General features: G+C 40.5%; 1 pseudogene; it reads right to left on the bottom strand.

Annotated features, from left to right (window-relative positions):
• Positions 1–10,011: 10,011 nt before the first annotated feature.
• On the bottom strand, positions 10,012–14,771 carry LOC132817329 (large ribosomal subunit protein uL6-like; annotated as a pseudogene).
• Between the last annotated feature and the right edge of the window lie 212 nt (positions 14,772–14,983).

Raw genomic sequence — 14,983 nt, 5'->3', positions numbered from 1 at the left:
CAGCCAATGATAGTCTCATGAAGTATAACCACTGTTAAAGGACTCAAAGCTGATTGATATTGTATATTCATATGGAAATGCTGTACTGTCAGAGGGGCTGTGTCTTCCAGATAGGACATCAAATGAAGGCCTTGTCTGTAGATGTAGATTTTCTGTAGATCTATACCTTTCTCAGGGAGATGAAAATCATCCTATGCCATTATTTTGAAGGAGGGCAGGGGAATTATTCTTGGGTCCTGCCAATATTTATCTCTTACTCAACATCAGAAAAAGAAAAGCATATCACAACAACAAAACTTATGTAAGACCTTTGAAATAATGAAAGATGCAAAGGTGCATCACAGTAGTATTAGAAAATAAAATGCGGCAGTGAGCATATAAGGAAATAGTAATAATCAAGAGCTAAAATTGAGAGTGAGACTCAGTTGAAAACATGGACATCCATTAGCTGTGCTCCAGAGAAAGTAATGTTTAATTAAATGTTCTGGGTGTCTGATTCTTCTAACAGCTTCACAATATTTAGTTACACAAGATGAAGCCTGTTTCAAGTGCTCACTGTTTCTGCTATGAGTACTGTATATGGTCCAAATGATTGATATGTCTGTTGAGAGAGACAGGTATCAACAGGCTTGTGAGTTTAAGCTGTTGTTGGGAAATGGTAAAAGCAATATAAGTGCATTTAGAAAAAAATAATAAAATCAAGCAAAGTTAACATGGGTTCATTTAAAGGGAATCAAGTCGAACAAATTTATTACAGTTCTTTGAGGATGAAGTAGTACAGGACATTGGTGAGACCTCTTCTGGAATACAGTGTCCAGTTCTGGTCATTCAGTTAAAGGAAACTCATCTTCCGCCTGGGAACCCTCCAACCACAAGGTATGAATTCAGATTTCTCCAGTTTCCTCATTTCCCCTCCCCCCACCTTGTCTCAGTCGGTTCCCTCAACTCAGCACCGCCCTCCTAACCTGCAATCTTCTTCCTGACCTCTCCGCTCCCACCCCACTCCGGCCTATCACCCTCACCATGACCTCCTTCCACCTATCCCACCTCCATCGCCCCTCCCCCTAGTCCCTCCTCCCTACCTTTTATCTTAGCCTGCTTGGCTCTCTCTCTTATTCCTGATGAAGGGCTTATGCTCGAAACGTCGAATTCTCTATTCCTGAGATGCTGCCTGGCCTGCTGTGCTTTGACCAGCAACACATTTGCAGCAGAGGAAAGATATTATCAAGCTGAGAGGGATCAAACGAGATTTACCAGGATGTTGCCGGGTATGGAAGGTTTGAGTTATAAAGAAAGACTGGTAAGTTGGGACTTTTTTTTAACTGGAACTGAGGAGGTTGAAAGGTGACCTGATAGAAGTTTCTCAAATAATGGGAGGTACAGATAGAGCTAATGGGAGTTAATTTTTCCCAAGGCTGGGAGATTTCAAGACTAGCAGGCGCATTTTTAAGGTGAGAGGAGAAAGATCTAGAAAAGACATAAGAGATCATTTTAGATTACACAGAGGGTGGTTCATGTGTGGAATGAACTTCCTGAGGAAGTGATGGATGCCAGTACAATTACATCATTTAAAAGACATTTAGATAGATACACAAATTGGAAAGGTTTGGAGGGATATGGGCCAGGAGCAGGTAGGTGAGACTAGTTGAGTTCGGGATAATGTTTGGTATGGACTGGTTGGAACGAAGGGTCTGTTTCCGTGCTGTATGACTCTGTGACTCTATGATTACGTTGGAATAGGCGAGCATAGAGGCAACAAATGAAAAAAGGAGGACTTTGTTAGTTTGGGCTGAGTCAGGGGTGAGGTCAGGTGATATTACAGCAAAGGAAATAGACGTTTTAGGTGATGGTGTTGATATGTGATGAGAAGTTAATTTCACGATAAGTGATGATATTGATGTTGAAAACAGACCACCTTTGTCTCAGACTTTTCCTGGGGCAAGAAGGAACAGAGATTGGAGTGCGTAAAAGAAACAATGACTACTTTCTCCACAATATCTAATCAAAAGAAATTTCTGCTTTTCAAATCCTGGACGTCAGATAAATAATCTGATAACATAGCAACATTGAATGAGGAAAGACAGAGTGAGTTATGAATTAGGTCTGTTTGTTACAGTGTATGTCTGAAAGCCAACAATGCCTTTGGACAATGTTCCCCAGGAAAGTGCAGATGAGAAATCAGAGGGGACCAGGGATGGATCCTAAAGGGAGATCAGAGGTAATGATGATGCACCAGAAAATGAAGCCATTATGTGTTATTCTCTGACTTTGGTTAGATAGATAAGAATGGAATAAGGTAAGAATAGAAAACATTCTGAAGAAGGATCACTGGACTCAATATATTAACCCTGTTTTCTCTCTACAGATGCTGCCAGACCTACTAAGTTTATCCAGCAATTTCTAGTTTTGATGCTCAGAATAGATTGTCCCAGCTGAATGATAGTGAAGAAGCATTGGAGGAGGATAGTGGGGTCAGCTATTGTTGGCACGTGGAGAAGGTTAAGGGAAAGTTTGCTGTCATCACAATTACAAATGATTTGAGAAAAGCAGTTTTGGTATTGTGGCAGGAGCAGAAACCCGACTGGGGGATTCAAACATGAAGTCCCAGGAAAAGGTGGACACAGATTTGGAAGGTGATAATGCCTTTGAGTACTTTGGAAGGTAAAGGGGAAATTTGGAGATAGGACAGTCATTTACAAGATTGTCGAAACAAAGTGTTGGTGAAACTCAATGAGTCAGGCAGCAGCTTTGGACAGATGCTGGAGAGATTCAGTCCAGAAAAAGTCATATCTGACGCAAAACATTAACTCTGTTACTTTCTCCACAGATGCCAGCAGACCTGCTGAGTTTCTCCAGCACTTTCTGATTTTATTAAATAAATAATCAGTATGGCCTGCTTTTCCAATCATCTATAATGAACAAGCTATTAAACTACCAAGTGAAATTTCTGTTAGAATTCCTAGTGCCATAGTACAGACTGTTTACCAAGACACAATCTGCACAAAAACCTGATCAGACAAGCAAAGATGATATTTTCTGTTTAATTTGTATTTTCCTAAGGGTTCTAGGGGAAGACATTTATTTAAAACAGTGCAATGCATTGATTTGCATTGAATCCCCAGGGACAGACATCGCCACAGGCCATTATCTAAGCTTCATGCATGTCATGCTTCACATAATTGAAAGCCCTAATTGCAAATTTAAAGTGAGTACACTTCGCTTTCAAACATAGGCACCGAGAGCCAGACAACATAGTTCATCAAAGTTTGCTAGCTGTGGTTAATAATTTGATTAACTAGGTTAAAAATAGCTTTCATGAATGCATACTAATGAACACCGAATAATATTCTGCTGCTGGCTGAATGTCTCACAGTATAGACAGTCATGAATAACCTGAGGATTGTGCTGATTTTATTGAAGATGAAAGAGAGGAGATGGCTCCAGTTTTTCTTAATCTGCAAGTTTTGAGAACATTTCCTTCCTCACTTCCCAAAGAAAGGGAAAATGCTGGTGAAGGAAAGCAATGATCTAAATATTTCTCTCCTGTATTTCTAGCTACCATAATCTTGCAGAAAACATCACTGTAAATTCCAATTATGGTTAAAGAGAGAGATATCTAGACCTCAATATAGTAGGTAGGAGTTTTTGCACTTTTTTAAATCAAACAAGTATTGGGGAACCACTGAGCAGGTATATTATAGATAGTTGTTGAAAATGTGTTGCTGGTTAAAGCACAGCAGGTTAGGCAGCATCCAAGGAATAGGAAATTTGACGTTTCGGGCATAAGCCCTTCATCAGGAATGAGAAGAGTGTGCCAAGCAGGCTAAGATAAAAGGTAGGGAGAAGGGACTTGGGGGAGGGGCGATGGAGATGTGATAGGTGGAAAGAGGTCAAGGTGAGGGTGATAGGCCGGAGTGGGGTGGGGGCGGAGAGGTTACGAAGAAGATTGCAGGTTAGGAGGGCGGTGCTGAGTTGAGGGAACCGACTGAGACAAGGTGGGGGGAGGGGAAATGAGGAAACTGGAGAAATCTGAGTTCAATTTTAGATAGGTCATGTAATTTCTTTATTATGTTACATATCAACTAAAGGCAGAAAGTCTCCAATGCCTTTGTAAAATTGTTATTTTTATCTGAAACAAATGTCCCATATGAATTAGCAGAAGTACATGTTCACTCCATTTTTAGTAAATTTTCAAATGACTGAGAGACTGAAATAAACCAAATTTATTAAAGGTTTCATCATGACCAAACAAAACTACCAATTGTCTACAGAGAATGTAGAACATTTAATTGGAGTTGAGTTAGCATGATTTTGGATTTACAGATTCTTGCTCTTATCAGAAGAGGTCAGGTTTTGTTTTAAGAGCCTAATCACTGTTCATGACCTAGAAATTAGGTTGTCCATTTCTTGGTTCAATTTGCAGTGCTTCAAAATGACATTTGGGATAAGCATGCAACTTCCAATCAGAAGTCTGCTGTCCACCATGCTGGGTAATAGCCAATAAAAAGCATCCTTTATCTACGTCTAAAGCAGGTATTCAGCTTTATGCTTAGCACCTCATTTTCCATCTGGGGACATTGCAACCTTCCAGACTCAATATCGAGTTCAATAACTTTAGAACTTGAGCTCGCCTATGTCCTCACCCCAATCCCCCACACAGCAAGCCTTGTTAACACGTAGCCTGCTATTACACACAATCTGTTCTTAGCTACCACAGTCTCCATTAATAGCTATTTACCCTCATAGCCAGATCACTATCCACTCTTTTGTCTGTCCAACTGTTCTTCTCTCTCTTTGGGCTCTATCCCCACCTATCATTCACTCCTTACCCCTACCCCCACCCTATCTTCTGCTCATAAACCAACATTTTCCTAGCTACTATCACTTCTGAGGAAGGGTCACTCGATCCAAAACTCTGATTTCTCTCCAGAGATGCTGGCATACCTGCTGACCGTTTCCAGCAATTTCTATTTTTGTTTTTGATTATGCTTTATACATTTGATAGTAGGAGGCTGTAAGATTAGTTTGCTTTGTATTTAGGGAAAGCAACCTGAGAGATAACTTGCAGCAAAGATGGTCACTTACAATAATTTTCTGATGACTCCCCTTTCAATCGCTGTTTTGTAGATCTCTATTCATCACTCTCGTCCCCCTCTCCAGACCCCTGATAATTGAGCAATCCCGATGTTTTGTTTCAAAGCCTTCCTCCCCCTCACCGTTACGACTTCACTCAATCCTAACACTGGGTACTCCCGAATTTCATTCATCACGGTACATTTCATTGAAAATATTCAAAATGCATTGGAGCTGACATGATAATTCATGCAATGTCATCACCCACTGCCTAAATTAGTGCATTTAATGGATTTACTTAGAATTAAGATCAATTAAAGGAGAGGGCATTGTCCTTTCACTGAAAATTAAATAATATGTATCAATTATATAAAAAATGTCAGACGACTAAAACAATTACATTGCTTACAACTGAATCTTACCTAGTTCATGAATGATACATGGACGCTAACATAATAAACTCAAAAACACCAATGTTCTCAATGTTAAATATTGTCAAGTATTATATGCATGATTCATATCATCGCACTGTGTGCCAGTTAATAAAATGTCACTGTACTCTGAGTCACCTTCTCCATTTCACAAATGTGGTTTTTCTCTCCCTTCCTTCAGATAATGGAACTCATTCATTCTCCCCCTCCTCCGACATTAACATTTGTGTGGTTATTCTGGTAAATGGTCTTCTATTATATGTTATGCCTTTGTGTTATGAAATGCTGAGCAAGCTATTCTGTTATCCAGTAAATTGCTTCAAGAAGGCAGCTCTCAACATTGTCTCAGGACAAGAAGTGAGGTCTTGGCAATGATACCCACATCCCGAGAGAAAAAAGGAATGAAGTCAACACTGGTCTATGTACTATTACGACAGAAAATCAATAATTTAATTACCAAGTTTACATAAAATGACAGAGGGGCTTCAAACTCTCTCCAGACTGTCGGCTAACCCTATACCAGATTGCATCAATTGCTCAGTATGAGAATGATTTGGATGTGCCGGTGTTGGTCAGGGGTATACACAGTTAAAAATCACACAACACCAGATTATAGTCCAACAAGTTTATTTGGAAACACTAACTTTTGGAATGCTGTTCCTTCATCAGGTGAAAATGATTAGTGATTCATCTTTCATGTTTAGCTTAGGTCAAGTGAGAACTCCACATCACAACACTGATCTTATTTAATGCATTCTATAGCAATTCCAAAAGTTTAAAGCCATTCAACATCTTGAAATATCAATTAATTTTGTGGTCTGATTGACCATACTGATGTTGTGTGCCTTATAGCCATTTATTGTCCCTAAAATTCTCATTTGGTTCCTCAAAAGCTTTGTTGATGTTTTTTACGTCTTTTCTTTGGAAGTTGATAAATTAGCATGATCTCATTTTGAGAATGATTACTGTTTGAATAGTTGCAATATCATCACTTACTTTTGATAATACCTTTTTCATCCAAAGTCTAATTATTTTGAGTCACTTCCACCTCAATGGGGTTCTTCATTCATCAAATAAAGTAGTTATTCTTCAAATAATGATAATGTATTCCCTCCAAGCGCTCATGATGGAGCAGAAAACAATTGGAAAGAGGACTAGAAAGAATCTGGCATCCCACAGTTGCTCAGATCAATGCTTTTTTATTAGCAAAGAAAAGCTGGGATTGAATTCAATGAAGCTTACAGGTTTAACACGAAGGCATTTTGGGCATATGGCCCATTCAAATAAGTTTAGTTTTAATTTTAAAAGCATATATTTGTATAATTTATTTTTGTGCCACGGTGTTACAAATTTGAGGCCCTTCGTGATAAATGGAGGATTCACAAATGAATATGTAGTTCACAAAAAAAACTGCATTTATGCAGTGCCTTTTATGATGTCCCAAAATGTTTGTTATGTCCTCTGGTTGGATAAAGAGTGGAGCTGGAAAAAGCACAGCAAGTCAAGTAACATCAGAGAAGTAGGGGAGTTGACCTTACAGGTCAAAACCTTTCATCAAAACTGGGGGAGGGGAAGGTGGCTGTGAAGTAAATAAAGGGAGTGAATGGGACTGGAGGAAAGGTGGGTGGGATGGCAACAGGTGAATACAGGTAGAAGGTGATTGTGATTGGTCAGTGGGAAGGGGGAGTGGATATGTGGGAAAAAAGATGGACAGGTAGGGTCAGGTTAAGGGGGAGAGATGGAGAGGAAGGGCTGGGCCTGGGATGAAGTGGGAGTTGGGGAGATGTGAAAGCTAATGAATTCTATGTTAACACATTATGGTTATAAGCTCCCAAGGTGGAAGATGAGGTGTTCTTCCTCCAGTTTGGGTGTGGCCTTGTGTTGACAGTAGAGGAGGCCCAGGACAGACATGTTGTTGAGGGAGTGGGAGTGGGAGGGGAAGTTGAAATGGCTGGCAACTGGAAAGTGGGGTTTATTGGAGCATATGGAACATAAATTTCCCTGAACTGATTCCTGAGTTTGGACTTGGTCTCCCTGATATAGAAGAGACCACATCAGGAGCAATGGGTGCAATAAATCAGGTTAGAGGAGATGCACGTGAATTTCTGCCAGATTTGAAACGATCCTTTGGGGTCTTGGTTGGAGGTGATGAGGGAGAGGTGGGGGCAGGTTTTGCACCTCCTGTGACCACAGGGGCAGGTTCCAGATGTGGAGGAGGGGTTGATGGGGAATGAAGACCTAACAAGGGAGCTGCAGAGGGAACGTGTCCCTGCAAAAAGCATATAGGGTAGGGAGGGAAATACTATTTTGGTGGTGGGGTCAGACTGCAGATGACAGAAGTGGTGGTGGATAATAGGTTGGACTTGGAGATTAGTGGGGTGGGATGTGAGGACCAAGGGGACTCGATCCTTGCCGTGGTTGGGAAAATTTTGGTAGAGGGCAGAGGTGCGGGAAATGGAGCAGATGTGGTAAAGCGTTTTTTGTAGCATTGTTTGCAGCTAAACACAGCATCGTGTATATACAAGGTTTTTGCTTAAGAAAAACAGCTTTTTGTTGTATTTTTGTTTGAAATATTTTTGATAAGCCCCAGTTTTAGTCATGATTTTAAGGCCATGCTGTCCCACAATTTTTTTATTGATTTTGTTTGGACCTGCAGAAAAATGGTAATTTATTGTATTTTTTTTATTTCCAATGAATAGGAATGAAAATTGCATCTTTGATGAATGTTCGTTTTCTCCCCATACAACCATGCCACATACACACTCATGCTCTCTCTTTCTATTTCTTTCTCTCCAGAAGCTATTGCCTGTGTGTGCGCAGGTATTGGTACACAAACAGGAACAGCATTCTAAATGCACATTTTTCATGTGTGCTCCCGAACTGAGTGCTGACAGATCATTTAACTGTTGCAATCACCACAGGTAAGGCCAATCTCGTTACCACCCCCAATTTACAGCAAGGGAGGACAGGACTTCAGTGAGTAGCATTTGTACGATTCTAAGATAACGCAGGACAAATGTGGAATCAAATCCGGAGTCTTGCTTAGTCTTCTGGCTCAGTTCCAAACCACACATATCACTTGAACACTGAGTCAGACAGGGTTGCTGCTATTCGTGTGCTTTTAAAAAATATTATATTCAATTCATACAAACTTCGACAGGGAACCTCTGTGGGCTTTATATGCTATTGAAGTTATGGTGGTGGTGGATTGTATGACTGAAAAATAATTGGATGGAATGAGTTTTGTCAGTATCTAGGCTGTAGCTGCCTGTGGGAGGAGGTGAGCTGTCTTTGTCCTGAAGTGATCTCCCATTCAGCACTCTACCATTCTGCACATCTACATTGTTATTTGATGCTGTGTGGCATTCCTTGTAAATGAACACAAATGCTTCATGGAACAATGAAAAGGAAGAAAAATTACTGATCACCTCAGATGAACTTATGTTTCAAACCAATGTACAGCAGTCAGCAAAGATAGGCAAAAAAATGACAGTAGCAAAATTAATTTTTAAGTTCAACATTTATAGTGTCATCAGGAAAAGGAGTGAGGCACCTTGCTTAGATCATGACTGATCCACACTTCAAGGACATTTTCCCACAGCTGCTCCATATCCCTTGATACCTTTGCTGAACAAAAATCTATCAATTTCAGTCTTAAAAATTCCCAATTTTGCAAACATCCATCTCTGGGCAGAGTTCCAGTCTTGTACTGCCTTCACCATGAAAATGTATGCACTGACGGCTCCTAAGTCATTTTTTTTTAGTTAAAGTTTCTGCAGCAGAGAAGGAGTCTGATTATCCATCCCCATAGGGAGACGGAAACCTGATTGCAGTGCATCACTGGGCAGATTTTAGTAGGTTTGCAAATACAGTTGGAGGAATTCTTTTTCCAGCTCCCTTGTCATAGGAAGGAAGGTGGGGGTTGAGGTTGGTGAGTGGGGTTGGGTGGACACTGTCAAAGGACCAGGATGCTGCAATGGAATGGCTCCCAGCAGTGGAATGACAACAGATCAGGTGCCAGTTAAATAATGGCGGGCAATAAATTTGAATGATTGGTCAGTGGAGGTGTCTTTCTCCTGCATTTTAAAGGTGGCAGAGGAAGTCCACCAGCTTGCAGCTATGTTGGGGTGAGGGTTAGCAGCTGGTGGCGATTCCATGTCAGAATCAGGGGTTGGGATGGGAGTGTTGTTGAACCATTGTTCTCCAGAGCTTGACCCACTTTAAAACCATAAAACATAGGACTTGAAATAGTTCCTTTGGCCAATTGAGTCTGGTTCATTGTTCAATGAGATCATGACTGCTCTGATAGTCCTGAACTCCTGTCTTGATTTACTCGCTGGTTATAAGTCTGCCTCAAACTTAATATTCTCAATTTCTTTTCAATCCATAACATTTATTCACTGGTTACTATCTGAAAGAAAAATGAATGGGCTGCAGATGCTGGAAATCTGAAACAATAAACAGAAACTGCTGGAGAAACTCAGCAGCTATCTGAAAGAGTCGGGCATCAGAAAGGCTGCATGTTATTTGCTGAATTGTGGAATGACTGCAGATTCACACAGATGCCACTCAGGAACTTAACGAATGTTCACCTTTATCACGGTTGCTGCTTGTTAAATAAGCACAGCAGAATTCAACACCAACCCCATGTCATTTCTCTTAAGAGCAAGCTCGTCTCTCTGGGCCTGGGAAACTATATGTGAAACACCTAGCTACATATGGAACTCCACGGGTGTGCGTCTGTCAGGGAAAATTGAGGATTTCTACTAGAGATCCTGTTTCCTTATCAGTCACGCTAAGGGGAAATGAGCATACTCTGATCTCATCTTATAATTAAACCCCAACATGACAACATTGATCATGTTCTGTACTTGACTGCAGATGGTCCACACCATGCCCTGTTCTTTACTGTTACCGCAGTGTTTGACCATGCGAAGCTTCTTTATTTTAGTAGCAGCAAGGCTGGGTTCTAGGTTAGTGTGATTAAATTCCCTGTGCAGTATTCCTTGTGGCTCCTTTGCAATGACTGCATGGTCTTTCAAAGTCACACCAGCGTTGTCAGGAATTTCAGCAATTTGATTGCTGAGAATAGCCTCGTGTGGTCTTACATAGTACTCACCTTTCTGAAAGTACCTCAAAACAGAGCAGCCTCATGTTCTCCTTGATGCTTCAGCTATCTTGTCTTTGCTGAGGCTCCAGTTCTGCTGGTGTCTTGATCAGCTGACAGTATGGAAGGTTGCCTTTCATCTTTAATTAGACATCTCTCTCACTTACCAGCTCTCATTTATCTCCTCAGACAGGATTGTTTGGGGCATGTTCTCCTTTTCAGCCCAGCTTGCTGGCCAGTCAAAAACCACCCTGATAAAAGCATCCTCACCATTGTGGCAAAATCTCACCTAATGTTGCTATACAACAATAACAACAACATGTATTTAGCTAGCATCTCTACTATAATAAGTTGTCCCAACAGTGCTTCACAATGCTTTATAAAATTAACTGAGATAGTGAGTCTCAAGGAGGAGACATTAGATCAACAGTTTGTCAATGAGGCAGATTTTGTGAAATGTCTGAAAGGTTTAAAGTGAAGTTGAGAGGCTGGGAGATATAGGGCAAGCATTCCAGAGCCTGGGCTGAGGTTACTGAAGGGAACCAATGGAGTGATTACCATGTGAATGAACTGGGTGAACATTGAAGGAGTGCTGTTATCTTATAGGGCTATGAGATTGTGTGAGGCTAATGTACAGCATGTACTATTCTAGGACTCACTGAACTGCCCGCCAAATATAGCTTACTTTCTGCACTTTCCATTATTTTCCAATGTTCTCTCTTCCTCCATCAACTTAATGAGGCTTATTAACTTGCATTGTTTCATGTAATGAAAGATTTAACTTAGCTACACTTAACAGTTATTGTTTAAGCTGGAAAATTGGGATTCATTCATTTAGTGATCATTTTCCTGGAGTCTATAATGTGTCTAATATGTTCATAACTCATCCATTAATCATTGATGGAAGTTGGCTCACTCATTACCTAGTTGCATTAATGCATGCAGTATAATGTGAAATCATTATGAATAATACAAAATGTTACATACAGACATAATGCTTAGCATTAGCTATGATTTAACTAGGCAGAAAATGATGCTCAGCAGGGTTTTATTGAAACGCCTTTGGTGTGAATAAGGCATTGAGAGCTAAACATCAATTTCCCACCGCCGTCAGTGTACTGTTGCTGCAGTGTGTACTATGCAGCAACTCTCTTAAGTTCCTTCATCAGCGTTTCAAAATCCGTGACCTCCACCATTTCGAAGAACAAATGTCTAAGTTCTTTCTGCCAAAGTAAAATTGAGGTCTGAAAATGTGTTGCTGGAAAAACGCAGCAGGTCAGGCAGCATCCGAGGAACAGGAGAATCGACGTTTCGGGCATAAGCCCTTCTTCAGGAATGAGGCTGAAGAAGGGCTTATGCCCGAAACGTCGATTCTCCTGTTCCTTGGATGCTGCCTGACCTGCTGCGCTTTTCCAGCAACACATTTTCAGCTCTGATCTCCAGCATCTGCAGTCCTCACTTTCTCCTCTAAAATTGAGGTCTGGTCAGTTATCAGACCCTCCTGGTGCCTCAAATGCATGTAAATACAGTTTTGTGTGTAAATATAGTCTTGTATGTGTAAGAGTTGTCTTTGGTTTGTTGGAGAGAGTCAAACTCTAATGTTTTTGTTTCCTTGATATGCTACTGTAGAGAATTGAACTGCGTTTGTGACTACATATATACATATTTTTTTAATGAATAAAGTATATTTTTGAAGTAAAAACAAACAAAGTAGGAGCATTTAACACATTGCAACCTTTCTGTAAATAAACTGTCAAAAAATCCAGTAGCTTGACACTTGTCAGTAGTACTTTCTATTTGTGAGTTTTGAGAAGATTTATAGCTCAGGTTGAGGTTCTGGATGCAGGTTTGCTCACTGAGCTGGAAGGTTTGTTTTCAGATGTTTCATCATCATACTAGGTAACCTCTTCAAGTAGCCTCAAGATGAAGCAATGGTAGTGAATCCCATTTTCTATTTATGTTATTGGGTTTCCTTGGGTTGGTGATGTCATTTCCTTTGGTGATGTCATTTCCTATTCTTTTTCTCAGGGGCTGATAAATGGGATCCAAGTCAATGTGTTTGTTGATAAAGTTCAGGTTGGAATGCCAAGCTTCTAGGAATTCTCGTGTGTGTCTCTGTTTGGCTTGTCCTAGGATGGATGTGCTGACCCAGCTGAAATGAGGTCTTTCCTCATCCATATATAAGGATACTAGTGAGAGTGGGTCATGTCTTTTGTGGCTGGTTGATGTTCATTATTCCTGGTGGCTAGTTTTTTTTTCTTCATATTAGGAAATGGCGTCACCACAGCACATGACATCATCAACCCAAGGAAACCCAAACACATAAATAGAAAGCAGCTACACCACAAGTGCTTCATCTGAGACTCACTGAAGTTGCTACCTAGTGTGGTGCCGAAACATCTGAAATCAAACCTTCCAGTTGAGTGAGCAAGATGTAGACCCAACTGTCCCAAGCACATTATCATCTGGCTACCACAATGGGGAGGTTTAAATAAACGTACAAGTCTAGGGGTGGATGGGGAAGGACTGAGCAGTGGAATGGAATTGACTTATTGCTCTGCAGGGAGCCCACATAGTTTTCTGTGTTGAATGACCTCCTTCTGTGCTGAAAATTATTCTATGATTTACGACTCTCAGCTATAGTGGCCTAATAGCTTTGTATGAATTTGCTGATCGTTTAAGTGTTACTGATGGTTTCAAACTAGAATGACCTCAGTGAGACTGTGTGACCAGAGACACGTTCTCTAATGTGTTAGTGTGTTAACAAATTGCCTTGACAATTTACAACATAATAAGTAGAGCAACAGTTTTTCTACATTATTGCTTTACTGGTCTGAAAACAGCCATGATAAACAATTTAGAGCAATAGAATTCAGATCAGGCTTGCAAATGAATTGAAAGCAGGGGGATGGGCTCTAAATTTTGATGACTGTACTTCATGAATTCATTGCCTCTTTTGAGACGCTTACAAATCTCTTAACTCCATCTATTTTAATTTCATAACTGTCAGTCTGGAGTCATGAAATTAACATGGTTGGGGTTAATAGATTTGCAAGCATCTCAAAAGAGGCAATTAATTCATGAAGTCCAATCGTCAACATTTAGAGCCCATCCCCCTGCTTTCAGTTCATTTGCAAGCTTGATCTGAATTCCCAGTCTCGTGCCTTGAAATTAAAAATAAGAATCATAGACACTTACTCCATATTATGCCAATTCAAAACTCTGATAATTATTGATTTTTAACTTTTAGTTTTTACACTTTGTACATCAAGAATTATGTTAACCACAATTGGAGCTGTCAGTTTGGTGCCATACTATGAGTAGGTTCATTGTCAGAAATTGTATCTTTCAGAAGAGATGTGAAAATGAGATCGCAAGCTGTGCTCTCATATGGACATAAACAGCACATGGCAATATTTCAAATAAGAGAAATGGAGGTGAGCTCCATGGTGTTCAACCAATATTGATCCTTCAACCAATGTCTAAAAACAGAGAGTTTGGTCAATGCTGTTGGTGGGAGCTTGCTGTGTACACATTGGCTGCTGCGTTTCATACATGACACCAATTTAGAAGTACTTCTCACGCATTTCATATAGAATTTAGCAGCTTCCTGAAGTTGTGAAAAAATGCTATAAATTCAATGTTTTGCTCTTAATCTCACAGTGTTTTATTGCCAAGTGGCAGTTGCATCGAGTTTTTTTAGACGATAATTCACTGCAAGGGCTACTGAGATTTTTCACCATATTTTACCTAACCTACCTATATGGTGTCCTTCTTGTCAGATTCTAAACGATAAACCATGTTCCATTTCTGGACCTACTCACTGCTCATACGTCATCATCCCTGGAGCATGCCCCATATTTAAAAAACTGTTGTGCAGTCTGAAGCTGTAATGGACAAAATGCCTGAGGATATCAGAGAAGGAGAAGATGGCACTACAGTTCACCAGCAGGATCCTGGAAGTCCTATTCGAAGGTGCGGGATAGAAGTAGGGTGACCTCTTTCCGGAGACAGGGAACAATGGCTTTAGACCCTGGCAGCCTGTTCTGAGTGCGATATCCATAGTCTGGAAGAATAGCCAGCTTTACCACAAGAAGGTCAATGAACTTCTCTGCCCCACCAGTGTAAGTCCCATACTCCTTCTCTTTGCCCCGTGACATCACTGTACCTCTGGTACTACGAGGTTCATACAGTCACTATTGCCTGCAATACCTTCCATCACTCTCTCTTACTGCTTCAATCACTAATACCACTAACCTCTGCACTGCCTCCTCACTCCCTTGGAACACTGCACGACCAAGATGTAGATCCAACTGTCCCAAGCACATAATCATCTGGCTACCACAATAGGCTGGTTTAAATAAACTTACAA

The sequence above is a fragment of the Hemiscyllium ocellatum genome, chromosome 7 (assembly GCF_020745735.1).
Source record: "Hemiscyllium ocellatum isolate sHemOce1 chromosome 7, sHemOce1.pat.X.cur, whole genome shotgun sequence".
Taxonomy (NCBI): Eukaryota; Metazoa; Chordata; class Chondrichthyes; order Orectolobiformes; family Hemiscylliidae; genus Hemiscyllium; species Hemiscyllium ocellatum.
This window is presented reverse-complemented; position numbering and strand designations above follow the sequence as displayed.